At 44.5% G+C, this 15089-nt stretch overlaps 1 protein-coding gene across 3 annotated transcripts in view; it reads right to left on the bottom strand.

The window, feature by feature from the left end:
* Positions 1-15089, bottom strand: part of LOC135198661 (histone-lysine N-methyltransferase SETD1-like) — a 184947-nt gene that overhangs the window by 123870 nt on the left and 45988 nt on the right. The window lies entirely within an intron of this gene.

The following is a 15089-nucleotide window of genomic DNA, read 5'->3' as shown; positions in this document are numbered from 1 at the left end:
ACCGGCGACAGAGAAAATATGATAGAAAACGGGGATGGTTCCTAGTCCTGCCGCCCAGGGCAGGGGGGGGGGGGGGCGGCCGGTAGATCACCTGACCTACCTGTAGCTAGTGGCGCGAAATTTGAATTTCTGTACGTGGGGACGACCTGGACGTCTTAGCTATGTATATATCTGACAGGTAAGTTGATTGTATGAAAATGACATTTTTATAATAATATAAAGTTTCACTTATACTTACCCGGTGGTTACATATAGCTGTCGTCTCCTGACGTCACGGCAGAATTAGAAATTTGCGGTAGCGCTAATGGTTTGACAGGTGATCCCTCTACTCCGCCCTCTACAAGGGTACCGGGAACCATTCCAACAACTACATCAGAAGTTTCATGCCTACCTGTCCATATGAGGGGGAGGTTTTTTTTTGGGCTTTGGGGGGCCTTTGTTATGTAACCACCGGGTAAGTATAAGTGAAACTTTATATTATTAGGGTAAAAAGGTTATTTTCACTTATATACTTACCCAGTGGTTACATATAGCTGATTGACACATTTAGGTGGTGGGACAATGGCAGCTAAAATAACTGTTTGGGGTTTGGAATTATCCGAAGATATCGGTTCCATTACCTTTAAAGACCGCTGACTCAGTGGTTCCTGCCTCTGTAGTCTGCTGGCCTTTATTGTACCGACAGGATATATGGATCCGTGTGTTGGACACAATAATAAGTACTTGCCGTTGAGGACGTGACCGTAACGTACAAGACTATAATGCCCCTGCTCAGGGCGCAGTACAAATCACCACAAAATACAATGAAAAACGAGGGATCACCACAACCGGTTAAGGAATACACCAATACATTAAAAGACTGAAAGATACTCAAAAAACTCCCTGTATCTTCAGACAACCTTAAAACTACAAAAAACATAATCAAGGAGAAAAGTTAGTGAGGATGGGATACATCCTTCTCTCCCTCACCCAATAACGTGTCAGTCACAATGAATGGCCCCAATGTACTGCAATTTTCATATGTGGTTTGCAAATCTGTCAGATAATGAGATGCGAAGACAGAATTGCTTCTCCAATATGTAGATTTAATAATGTCTTTCCAAAGAGATTTACGTCTAAAGGCCATAGACGTAGACTGCTCTAATTTCATGAGCTTTGACTCTAAACACTTTGATATCTGAGTCCTGACATTGTCCGTGTGCCTCAGAAATCAAATTCCTTAAAAAGAAGGAGCGCGATTTTTAGAAGAGGACGAGAAGGATCCTTTCACTGACACCACAGGTTATCATCACTCTTACCTCTTATACCTTTGGTCCTTTGCACATAATGTCTAAGTGCTCTCACTGGACAGAGAAGACATTCAGGCTCATTAGGGCCCACTAACTCCGAAATGTTCTTTATAAAGAAAGAACGAGGCCAAGGACGTGAGGGATTTTCATTCTTAGCCAAAAACCCCAGCATTGATGAGCAAATGGCATTGCCCTTAGCAAATCCAATTCTCTTATCAATAGCATGCAGCTCACTGATTCTTCTAGCTGATGCTAAAAGCACAAAGAAAAGGTGTCTTCCTAATCAGATCTCTAAAAGAACTAGAGGAGATCGGTTCGAATCTATCTGACATCAGCCATTAAAGAACTACATCCAAGTTCCAAGCTACTGTTCTTGACTCCTTTGTCTTGGTCGTATCAAAGGAACGAATCAGGTCTGAGAGGTCTTGATTATTAGAAATGTCTAATCCTCGATGTCTGAACACAGAGACAACATAGCTCTATAACCCCTAATCGTCTGGGTAGAAAGCTTCTTATTCTCCCGAAGAAAAAGAAGGAAGTTAGCTAATTGAGCTATAGAGGTCTTAAAAGACGAAATTCCTTCTTCTTTGCACCAAGCTCTGAATTGGACCCACTTAGCTTGGTACACTCGATCAGAGGATTCTCTTCTGGGTCTAGCTAATAGCCTTGGAAGCTCTTTGAAAATCCTCTCTTTCTGAGGAGATGCTCGACAGTCTGAAGGCGACTAGTTCGGAAAGAGCGGACAAGTTGTGATGGAACCTCAGAAAGTGGGGCTGTCTGAGTAGATCCTTCCTTAACGGTAACTCTCTCGGAAAGTCCGTCAACAGCAGTAGTAGGTCCGGAAACCATTCCCTGGCCGGCCAAAAGGGGGCTATCAGAGTCATCCTGACATTCTGATGACCTCTGAACTTTGCCAGAACTAATCTTAGCATTTTGAAAGGCGGAAAGGCATACAGATCCAGATTTGACCAGTCCAGAAGCATGGCATCCACTGTAAATGCCTCCTCGTCTGGAACTGGGGAGCAATACAGTGGTAGACGAGCTGTCTTGTTTGTGGCGAAGAGATCCAACTGAGGACATCCCCAAATCCACCAAAGCTTCTTGCATATTTGAGGATGTAACGTCCACTCTGTGGAGAGGACTTGCCCTCTCCTGCTGAGAATGTCCGCCTTTACATTCTTCGAGCCTTGAATAAATCTTGTGCTCAAGACAACCTTGTTCTCCTTCGCCCAAATGAGTAGGTCTCTCGCTGCCTCGCACAGAGAGAACGAGTGTGTCCCCCCCTGTTTTTTTATGTAAGAGAGAGCCGTGGTGTTGTCTGCTTGAACCAGCACTACTTTCCCTCTTACCTCTGTCTTGAAGTGCATTAGAGCCAAATGAATCGCCTTCAACTCTTTTAGATTTATGTGCCAGCTTCTCTGATGAATCTGCCAAAGTCCCGACACTTCCTTTCTCCCCAGAGTAGCTCCCCACCCTTTGTCCTGCGTCTGACAAAAGCGTAAGGTTGGGGCTCAACTGGCTTAGAGACAAGCCTTCCTCTAGCCTTCCTTCTGATTTCCACCAAATGAGGTCCTGTTTGATTCCTTCCGAGATGGGGAACACGAAGGAGTCTGGGAACTTCTTCCTTTGCCACTTCTGCTTCAAGTAAAATTGAAGTGGTCTCATGTTGAGTCTGCCCAGACTTACAAATTGCTCTATTGAGGCCAAGGTTCCTAAAAGGCTCATCCACTGATTCGCTGAGCAAGTTTGTCTGACGAGAAATTCGTCTATCTTGTTCAGGCAAGAGTCGATCCTTTGGAGAGACGGAAAAGCCTGAAAAAGAACTGAAGTTCAGTCTCACCTCCTCAAAGTCAACTATCTCCTGAGAAGGAGTGAGACATGACTTTTCCTTGTTTACTAACAAACCTAGGCTGTCCGTCAGCCCTAAAGTCTTTTGTAGGTCCTCCACACACTTCTGTCTGGACCTTGCCCTGAGAAGCCAATCGTCTAGATACATGGAGATTCGTATCCCGTCCAGATGAAGCCACTTTGCTACTGACGACAGAACTCTGGTGAACACTTGTGGAGCTGTCGACAGGCCGAAGCAGAGGGCCCTGAACTGATAAATGCGGCTCTGGAACACGAATCTCAGGAATCTTCTCGATTCCGAATGAATCGGAATATGAAAATAGGCGTCCAGAAGGTCTATGGAAACCATCCAATCTCCAGGATGAAGCGCTGCTAATACCGACTGGGTCGTTTCCATAGAAAACTTCGTCTTCAGGACAAAGACGTTCAAGGGCACTGACATCCAACACCGGTCTCCAACCCCCCGTGGCCTTCTTTACCAGGAAAAGGCTATTGTAAAATCCTGGTTCCTGCGGAGAGTCCACTAACTCTATGGCCCTCTTTGCCAGTAAGGCGAGAACTTCTTGAAGGAGGGCGGCAAATTTTTCGGAGTTCTCCGAGTAAGCTGACAAATTCACAGGAAATTCTGTGAGAGGGGGGTGCTTGATGAACGGAATGGTGTATCCTTCCTTCAGGACCTGGACCGTCCAAGGATCCGCTCCGAGATGAAACCAGGTCTGCCAGAAAAGGTGTAATCTGGTTCCTACTGCTGTGTGGAGGACTACGGGCCTACTTCTTGATGGAAGAGGGAGTGGTTTTAGACAAGGCTCTACCTCTCCCACGAAACCTGGAGAAAGATCGAACGGGAGCTCTCCCTCGAAATGGTTTAGGAGCTTCCATGGAGGGAGCACTCCGAGAAGCAGAAAGAACCGGAGCTATCTTCCTGGGCTTCTTCACTGACTGTGATAAAAGATCCTGGGTCGCTTTCTGTGTTAAAGATTGAGCGATCTCGTTCACAATCTCTTGCGGAAAAAGGTGCTTCTTGTCCAAAGGAGAGAAGAGCAAGGCAGACTTCTGGTTCGATGAGACCCCTTTCGACAAGAAGGAGCACCAAATCTGTCTCTTCTTCAACACTCCAGAGGCGAAAATGGCAGCGAGCTCCGAAGCTCCATCACAGATGCCTTTATCGATACAATCCAGTACCGAGGCAAAATCCTTCAACTGCTCCTCCGAAAGTCCAAATGACTTGACTTTCCTGGCCAGCGAAGCAATGGCCCAATCCAGGAAGCTAACAACTTCAAAAACACGGAAAACACTCTTGCAAAAATGCTCCAGTTCATTTGCCGAAAAGAAAATCTTAGCAGTATTAAGGGCTGATCTACGAGAAGAGTCCACGAGACTAGAAAAGTCTCCCTGAGCGGAGGCAGTCACACCCAGGGAAAAAACTTCTCCAGTGTCATACCAGACACGGCTCCTTGACGAAAGTCTCGAAGGGGGAAGACAGAAAACATTTTTCCCCTGTTCCCCTCTTCTCCAAAATTAAAAGCCAAGCGTTAACTTTCTTGATAGCTTTCTTAGCCGAAATCGAGAGGACGAGACGCGTGAACGAGGACGAGGAGTCAGGCTTACTGTCCTTTTTCCACTGCGAACTAAAAGAAACTGGAACGGAAGGCGCAAAAGAATCCCCAAAGTGGTCAACGAAGGATCGTAAAAGGAGCTTATACCCCGACAAATGCTTGTCTTTTTCTGTAAGTACTTCTCCTTCTTCCTCCAAATCCGAAGCTTCCTTCGACGACACTGGCGAACATTCCATCGGAAGAGGAATCCTGTTCGGCGAAGTCACACCCTGATGCGCCCGAGGAGGGTGCGAGAAAGCAGGAGAAGACGTCTGAGCCTGTACTGAGACGAATCCGGGCGGCTGAGCCGGCAGCTGCGTTGGCGGCTGAGGTGGCGCTCGAGCGAGAGCCTGACGTGGCGCCATAGACGGAGTCAGGAAAGGAGTCCGACCAGGCGCCTGAAGCGGCGTCTGAAGAGGAGTCACATGGAGAGTCTGAGCCTGAAGAGGCGACTGAAAAGGAGCCTGCGAAGAGGACTGCACAGTAGTCTGCGGAAGATGTAAGGCGGTCGGGAGCGCATTCGGGGACGAAAGAGACTTGCCAAAAAGCTCCAAAATACTGCCTAACTTGGCATTCATCTGTTCAAACACCGAAGGTTGAGATCCACGACGTAGAAAGGCGACGGGAGGAGTAGAAGGATGATCCACAAACACGTCTGGAGCCGCAGGAGTTATCGCTTGAGGAGGCACTGGAGAAGGCTCCGAAGGAGTGTGCGTGTTCGGCTTCTCCACTTCTATGAGAGAAGGGCGATAAATCGAAACCGCCGGAGAAAAGGCTTCAGGCTCCTCCCAAAAACTACAAGAAGGTTCGGCAGCCGCTACCTTCTTGGGAACCGCAGCAGGCGAAACATCGCGAGACCTTTTCAGCGGTCTAGAAGTCTTATTACGCCAACCTCTATAAGAGGAAACATCTGAACTAGAGTCGCTTGACGAAAAACACTTCCTCGCAACACCTTTCCAATGGTGAGCGACAGCATCCTGGGATACGGCTACAGGATTGCTTGAAGGGGCGGCTGCTCGGGAGCAGATCCCGCTCGCCTCCCTTCGGTTTTCGGCATGCCTCCTCCCAGGATCTGGGGAGTTTGACAGGGGCCTAGACCTAGGAGAACGAACGGGCCGAACAGCCACCTCCTCCACTACACTTGCACTAAGTAACTTATCACACTTAAGTACCACTTCTTGCACTGTCTCACCCATTTTCTGCATAGTGGTGAGGAAAGAGACAAATTTCGAGTCCATATCGGCTCGTAATACTGACACGGGATCGGGATCGGGAGATACAGATTCGAGGGCAGGAGAAACCACTACGGGGTTAATAGGAACAGGATTAACAGAATTCAGAGGAATATCCTGGCTACTCACTGACTTAGAAGATCTCTGTGAAGCCTTTCTGATTCTATCTTTTTCTAACTTTCTCATATACTTTCCCAGTGCTTTCCACTCCTGAGATGTTAGAGACTTACATTCTTCACACGTATTCTCAAAAGAACATTCACGTCCCCTACAACTAACGCAAGTAGAATGAGGATCAAGTGAAGCTTTAAGAAGCCGGTGTCAGACATCGTGAAAAATTCAAAATAATTCCTAAAAAGGACAACAATATCAAAACCAAAATAACTATAGCGCTAGCAAAAAGATCAGTAAACTCAAGGTACATCACCAAAAGGAGAAAACCAAGATAATCAAATCCAAATTCCAACCAGCAGAGGAACCGTGTTACCGGTTCCGACGGCAAGAAACTTCTGATGTATTGTTGGAATGGTTCCCGGTACCCGGTAGAGGGCGGGAGTAGAGGGATCACCTGATGAGCTCTTCTACGTTTTTGGCTAAAGCCAAAGCTCTTATTGAAAACTCTGAACAAGTGTGTGTCAGGACCTCTGGAAGCTTTGGGGAAGACCATCAGTAGACCTGTTCACCACATCGAGGGACAATCGCCTTCCCCTTCCTGTTCTCCTATTTCAGAACCACTAGCGTGGAGAACAGATGCGATGCTGCTAGATTGGGCAGGACTGGGCGATTGCGCTTTTCCTCCCTTCAATCGCACCAGAATGTGACATTGACCCTAGTAGCGCCATTCTGGCCCAGGAAAGAGCAGTTCCTGGACCTTCTCAATCTGCTGGTGGATTTACCAGACTACTTCCACAAAATCCATCGCTTCTCAGATAACCCCATTACAACCGATACCACAAAGGTTGTCCGCTCTGGTCCTGACAGGATTCAGACTATCAGGAACCTGGTCCGAGCAAAAGGGTTTCCGCGAAGGGCGTCAGAAGCTTTTGCTAGCTGCAGAAGAAGCTCTTCTCCTGAGCTCTACCAATCCCAGTGGAAAGTTAGGTCATGGTGTAGATGACCTAGCATCTCTTCTGAAACATCTTTAACAGAAATAGAGGAATTTTGTTATTTCTGAGGGACACCAAGAAGTTACATCAGTTTCCAAGCATAAAGGCCTCGACATTCGTCTTTAGTTCCTCCAAGAGTCCAAGCATGAAGAAGTGGAATGGAATTGGACGTAGTTAGGGTGGCTCAAGTCCCCAATTGAACCATTGAGTTCGTCAACCATGAGAGACTTAACTAGGAAGACACTATTCCTAGTCACCTTAGCAACAGCGGTCAGAGTAAGTGAGAGTCCACAAGGCCGGAGAAGTCTCCTTAGGAGGAGGCAGAAAACTCCCATTGAAGGACCTTCTCCTGTCGCATAAAACCTGTAGTTTTTATTTGCAACTTCGACTGAGGGAAGGCGAACGAAGCCTTGCCTGACTCCCTCTTCTTAGCAAGCCACTCTTCTCTTCTTTCAGTGCTTTCTTCGAGGACTGGTTCGGTAATCCCGAAAGCATTGATCTCCTATCCTTCACAAACATTGACGGAGGGGAATAAGGCGAAGCTGATTCAAAAAACAAAGTCTGTATACGTCTGCAACAGGAACCTTAACAGACTAGAATAAGCAGAAGAGGGCTTCGAATCTTGGTCTTGAGTTCCTCTTCCGACAGGACGCCCGATACCCCTGTCTTCCTCTTCCGTCTGGCTCGTTGTCTTCTTCAAAAAGACCATCAATTCTTGAAGTTGATGTTTAAAGGAACCCAAAGCGGAATCCTCTAGCAAGGGCTTGGCCTTCGCATCATCCTTAGGCGAAGACGAAGTCGTGGCTGTCGTACGGCTCCTTTGAAAACGAACGACTGGGAGTCAAAACAACACGAGACGTATGAGGTGAACGAGTCGAAGCAGCTCGAGACGTATGAGGCGAACGAGTCTAAGGGGCTCGAGGCGAATGAGGCGAACAAGTCGAAGCAGATCGAGGTGAATGAGACGAACGAGTCGAAACAGCTCGGGACAAATGAGGCGAACGAGTCGAAATTCCTATCGACACACAACCAGGGTTGCCGTTTTGAGGAATTTCGTCTATAGGTGTGGCTTTCTGGTGACATCTGGCAACTCCTCGTGACTTTTCCGACCACAGGCTACGGGACTGAATAATGAAATTCTTCATTTGCCTTTACGTAGAAAAAACGGTACCACTGCACACAACGAATCCAACGATGCGAGTCAGTCTCACAAGTGTGCGATTGTAACGCATCTGAATGTCTGACTTCGTCCGAAGATACGCTATCCGAAGAGGACTGACGATCCTCCCCGAAAATCTGGACCGGAGTCATGGTTGTCGTACGGTTCTTCGAAAACGAACGACTGGGAGTCGAAACCACACGAGACGTATGACGCGAACGAGTCGAAGCCGTTCGAGCCGAATGAGGCGAACGAGTCGAAACTCCTACTGATACACAACGAGAAGAGTCAGCCTCGCAAGCGAGCGAGCGCTGTAATGCACGTGAGCATATGAGTCGAAGCAGCTCGAGGTGAAAGAGGCGAACGAGTCGAAACAGCTCGAGACAAACAAGGCGAAACTCCTACCAATACACAACGAGGCAAGTCAGACTCGCAAGCGCGCGAACGCTGTAACGCACGTGAGCGTATGAGTCGAAGCAGCTCGAGGCGAAAGAGGTGAACGAGTCGAAAACTCCAGACGAATGAGGCGAACGAGACGAAACTCCTATCGATACACAACGAGGCTACTCAGACTCGCAAGCGTGCGAGCGCTCTTAACCCTTCAACACCGAAGCGGTAAAATAAAAATTCTCTCTTGTGTGCCGGAGGTGTTTCGGAGTGAGCGCAGAAGCGGAAAATTTTTTTTTTTTTCAAAAAATCACAGCGCCTTTAGTTTTCAAGATTAAGAGTTCATTTTTGGCTCCTTTTTTGCATTGGCTGAAGTTTAGTATGCAACCATCAGAAATGAAAAAAATTATCAATATCATATATAAATAATGCGATATATGATAGCGCAAAAACAAAATTTCATATATAATTGTATTCAAATCGCACTGTGCGCAAAACGGTTAAAGGTAACAAGTTAATTTTTTTTTCGTTGTAATGTACACTAAATTGCAATCATTTTGGTATATAACACATTGTAAAATGATAAAAGCAACACAGAGAAAATATTATCACAAAATAATGCATGAATTCGTAACGTGCGGACGTAAACAAATTTTTTTGTCAAAAATTCACCATAAATCTAAATATTGTCCTAGAGACTTCCAACTTCTTTCAAAATGAAGACAAATGATTGAATATTACTATACTGTAAGAGTATTAGCTTACAATTGCAGTTTTCGACCATATCTGACGAGTTAAAGTTGACCAAATGTCGAATTTTTTTATATATTTTTTTTTTATATTCAATTATTTCGGAAATTAGAAAAGCTACAATCTTCAAATATTTTTCATTTTATTCTACATGAAATTGCGCACATTTTCATATATAAAACTCTATGAAATGCCTAATATGAAATGGAGCAAATATTCCGAGAATGGGACATACGCATTTCGGAGATTTGTGGCGGAGAATCCGCGCGCGGAGGGAAGGAAAGTTTTTTTTTTTAATTCACCATAAATCTAAATATTGTGCTAGAGACTTCGAATATGTTTCAAGATGAAGATAAATGACTGAATATTACTAGACTGTAAGAGTTTTAGCTTATAATTGCGTTTTTCAACCATTTCGGTAGAGTCAAAGTTGACAGAACGTGGTTTTTTTCTATTTATCGTGATTTATATGCAAATATTTCAAAAATGAGAAAAGCTACAATCTTCAATTATTTTTTGTTGTATTCTACATGAAATTGCGCACATTTTCATATATAAAACTTTATGTAACGGCTAATTTAAAATGGTGCAAACATTACCACAATCTCACGTATGATTTTTTCGGAAGTTACCGCGAGGACGTAAAGAAAATGTTATTTTTTTCATAAATTCACCATAAATCGAAATATTGTGCTAGAGACTTCCAATTTATTGCAAAATGAAGGTAAATGATTGAATATTACTAGAATATAAGTGTTTTAGCTTACAATTGCGTTTTTCGACCATGTCGGTAGAGTCAAATTTGACCAAACTTTGTCACATCATTTTTTATATGAAAATATTTCAAAATTGATAAAATCTACAACCATCTGTTATTTTTAGTTGTATTGTGCATGAAATTGCGCACATTTCCATATATAAAACTTTATGTAACGGCTAATTTTAAAATGGTGCAAACATTACCACAATCGCATGTATGATTTTTTTCGGAAGAGTTACCGCGCAGACGTAAGGAAAAAGTTTTTTCATAAATTCACCATAAATCAAAATATTGTGCTAGAGACTTCCAATTAGTTGCAAAATTAAGGTAAATGATTGAATACTACTAAAATATAAGAGTTTTAGCTTACAACTGCGTTTTTCGACCATTTCGGTAGTCAAAATTTGACCGAAGGTTGAAATTTTTGCACTTTTCGTTATTTATATGAAAATATCTCAAAACTGATAAAAGCTACAATCATGAGTATTTTTTTGTTGTATTCTACATAAAAATGCTCACATTTTCATATATAATACTCCATGTAACAGCTAATTTAAAATGGTACAAAAATTATGTCAAAGTGACTAAATAATTTCCGAGATGTGTCACAGATACTTTTTAGTGCGGCAAGAAAGAAATTCATGCTTGCGCACCTGCGTAACGATTGTAAACAAAACAATACCTTGATCCGTGAACTCCCAGCATCCCCCAAGGCGTGTGATTCAAGAGTTTTCGGCTGGTAGGCCTAAAAGTATTTTTCCGCGAATTTTAAAAAAAACTTTTGTATGTCGACGTAAAATACATCCAGTCGGCACCCGAGAGACAAAAAATGTCGACGTAAAATACGTCCAGTCGGCGTTTAAGGGTTAACAGGCGGAGACGTCCCCCTCGTACGCTGGGCATGTCTCTTCAAAGGACGCGACACTAAATCACTCCACACTTTTCGCCTCGACACAGGCGACTGCACTTCCGAGTCAGATGACAACTGCGCGTCACTGATATCTACGCCTTTCCAGCAGCGTTTTCTGAGCACTCGCGAGTCGACTATGTCGACGGAGTCGGTGACTGACCGTGGGCAAACTCCCCCAGTCTCCCTTCAACTTCTGGTATGTCTTCTCCCAGGGGCTGGGGAGTATGATAGTGACCTTCGTCTAGGAGAACAGGGGGAACGGACAGCCGCCTCCTCGGACACAACACTGACACTTGGCCTAACACTGGCCTTATCACTTGACTCTTTACGAACACACCTCCAACATGGAAATGGTGTTGGGATCAGAAACATGGGATACCTGGTCTGGAGTAATTGGTACTGAAGTCGGAAGACTATCAAAAAGTGAAATATTAGATAAAAGAGGAGAAGATAGTGACGGTTTGCTCGCCTCTAAAGGCACGGAAGTTGTCACTACTGTAGTTTTACTACACGCTCGAAGCGCTGTTTCCTTCTCCTATCTTTGTCCATTTTATCCAAATGGGCTTGAAAAGTCTTCCAACCTTGTTCATCTAAACTACGGCACTCATCGCAAGTTAATTCCTTGCTACAGCACAGACCCCTACATTAACACATTTTGGAGTGCGGATCGTAACATAGTTTAGCTAATCTAGATTTGCAGCCACTGCTGCAAAACCTAACTGAAGAAGAACTAGCATCAGACATCATCTTTTTAATAACTAGGCAGCTATTTGATGAAGCTTTTTAAAAAAGCCACCAAGAAATTGTACATCACCAAAAAGAAAAAATCCACAATGGCGACGAAAGTCAACTGCAACAACAAACCACCGGTGTTACCCCGTGGCCGGCAGAAAACTAATTGAAGTCTTAAACTCAGCAGTACCAGGTATTCCCGAAAGTGGGCGGGATCTGTATCACCTACACAGACGATGGCAGCGCTGCTACCGCCACCAGGAATTTGAATTTTTGACTGCCAGGTAAGAAAGCGTACAGCTAGTGTAATTGTTTGGTAAGTCGCTTATGTGAAACTCGAATGTGTAATATCTTTTTACAGAAACTATGTTAATAAATCATGATTTTTATGAATGTCATATTCCTTTTTGGGTATTAATACATAAACAAAAACTATGTTATTGTCATGATACAATAAAGTTTTATGCATACTTACCTGGCAGATATATACTTAGCTATAGACTCCGTTGTCCCCGATAGAAATTCGAATTTCGCGGCACACTCTACAGGTAGGTCAGGTGATCTACCGCCCCGCCGCTGGTGGCGGGAATAGGAATCATTCCCGTTTTCTAAGACAGATTTTCTCTTCCACCTGTCTCCTGAGGGGAGGTCGGGTGGGCCATACACCGTATATATCTGCCAGGTAAGTATGCATAAAACTTTATTGTATCATGACAATAACATTTTTATGCATTCAACTTACCTGTCAGATATATACTTAGCTGATTGGCACCTTTGGCGGAGGGTAAGAGACAGCTAATCTACTGAAATAGACAGGAAACAACATATGTTGTAGGTAATAAAATTAAAAACCTTGATTCCTACCTGTGTTAGCGAAAGACTTCATGGCTACTGCCTAGGAGCCCGTATCGCTTCAAGAGCCTCAGCAAGGTAGTGACCTCATGCTAAGAGTTCTTGATGGTCTGTTACAGGGGTCTTACCCACTTACGCTTCAGAACCTTAGGATCTTTGCCAATGGGGTCCTATCCACTTACATGACAAAACACCTTGCCTATTGGCATGATCATAGAGCACGACACTAATCCCGATCACCTGATCCTCATTGGGGTTAGTACTACGATTGAAAGGAGTTATCCCCGAACATCCTTTCAAGCAACCCACAACTCAACAACAATATTAAAACTAATTATTAAAAATATTAAAAACAAATTTAAGGATCAGCGTCTGCTCCATTTCCCAGCATAGTATCCGCTGATACATAAGGTCCAAGAGCGAAACATTTATCGTATGTTATTCTAACATCCTTTAAATAGTGGGATGCAAATACAGAATTGCACCTCCAATAAGTTGCTGCTAAAATGTTTCTCATGGACATATTCTTCGTAAAAGAAAGGGAAGTTGCCACAGCCCGGACTTCGTGAGCTTTCACTCTCAGCAGCTTTAAAGAGTTCTCTTGGCAATTCTTATGAGCTTCGGTAATTACATTTCTGACAAAGAATGCCAGTGCGTTCTTTGACATAGCTCTCTTGGGGTTTCTTACCGAACACCAAAGACCTTGTCGACATCCCTGAAGCTGTGTCTTCTTTCTAAATAAAATTTTAAGGTCCTGACTGGGCAAAGGGACCGATCCAACTCTCTTCCTATCAGAGAAGAGAGTCCCTTGACTTCGAAACTTCTAGGCCAAGGTTTTAGAAGGGTTCTCATCTTTGCTAGGAAAAGATCCTGGAAAGAAATGACAGCCGAGTCTTTTCTAAATCCCACCCGAGAGTCCAAAGCATGCAATTCACTGATCCTCTTAGCAGTTGCTAGAGCCAACAGGAATATGCATTTGCTAGTAAGATCTCTGAATGAGATTTTATCTATAGGTTCGAACCTGTCCGACATCAAGAACTTTAGGACAACGTCCAGGTTCCAACTCGGGGGAATCGACGATCTCAATTTCTTAGTCTCGAAAGACCTGATGAGATCATGAAGATCCTTATTATTCTCGAGATTCAGCCCTCTGTTTCTAAAACAGCTGAGAGCATGCTCCTATATCCCTTGATAGTTGATACGGCCAATTTGGATTCTTCTTCTTCTTTAAGAAGAGGAGAAAATCCGCTATTTCGGTTACAGAGGTATTGGAAGAGGACAGCTTCTTCGACCTACACCATCTACGGAAAACTTCCCACTTCGATTGGTAGACCCGCAAGGTAGAGGCTCTGCGGGCTCTAGCAATTGAAGTTGCCACTTTCTTTGAAAAGCCTCTCGCTCTGACCAGTCTTTCGATAGTCGAAAGGCAGTCAGGGAGAGGACTTTGGATGTTTTTGTGGAACCTCTCGAAGTGGGGTTGTCTGAGCAGATCTGTCCTGTCTGGTAGAAGAATTCTGGGGAAGTCCACCGTCCATTCCAGTACCTCTGTGAACCAGATTCGGGAAGGCCAAAAGGGAGCAATTAGAGTCATTCTCATTCCTTCCGATGCACAAATTTCCTTACTACTTCCCCCAGCAATTTGAATGGGGGAAAGGCGTATGCATCTATGCCTGACCAATCCATGAGGAAGGCATCGATCGCTGTGGCTCTGGGATCTTCTTCTAGCGAGCAGAAGTTGTCTATTTTCCTGGAGAGGAACGTGGCAAACAGGTCGATCTGGGGTCTCCCCAAGAGTGACCATATTTGTCTGCAGACTCCTGAGTGGAGCATCCACTCTGTCGGGAGAACCTGGTTCTTTCTGCTCAACCTGTCTGCCCTTAGGTTTTTTACTCCTTGGACAAAAAAAACCTGTACGCAGAAATAATGCCCCGTTCCTCTGTCCAGGTTTAATAGAGCTCTCGCTATTTCGTTCAGAGAGAAAGAGTGAGTGCCCCTTGATTCCGGATGTAAGCCAGAGCTGTGGTGTTTGTCAGAATTGACTTGAACTACCACCCCTCTGACTTCCGCTTCGAAGTATTCCAGGGCTAGATGAATTGCCAGGAGTTCCTTCGCATTGATGTGCAGAGTATTTGTTGTCTGGTCCAAATACCTGCTACTTCCTTTGACCCAGTGTTTGCTTGCCCCCAACCTGTTTCCGAGGCATCGGAAAACAACACTCGGTGAGGGTTCCGAATCAAGAGAGAGACCCCTTCGTTTGTTCCTTGTTAATGGGGTTAACCACCACTTTAGGTCGGATTTTATCCCCTGTTGGATGGGAAAAACATCTGACAAGTCTCCTGTCTTTTGACTCCACATCCTCTTTAGATAAAATTGCAGAGGTCTGAGATTTAATCTTCCCAGGGAAATGAACTGCTCTAACGAGGCAAGGGTGCCCAGCAGACTGAGCCATTCCCTCGCCGAGGTCCGTTC

The sequence above is a fragment of the Macrobrachium nipponense genome, chromosome 22 (genome assembly GCF_015104395.2).
Source record: "Macrobrachium nipponense isolate FS-2020 chromosome 22, ASM1510439v2, whole genome shotgun sequence".
NCBI lineage: Eukaryota > Metazoa > Arthropoda > Malacostraca > Decapoda > Palaemonidae > Macrobrachium > Macrobrachium nipponense.
Note: the sequence above shows the minus strand (reverse complement) of the source record. Positions and strands in the feature narration are given on the sequence as shown.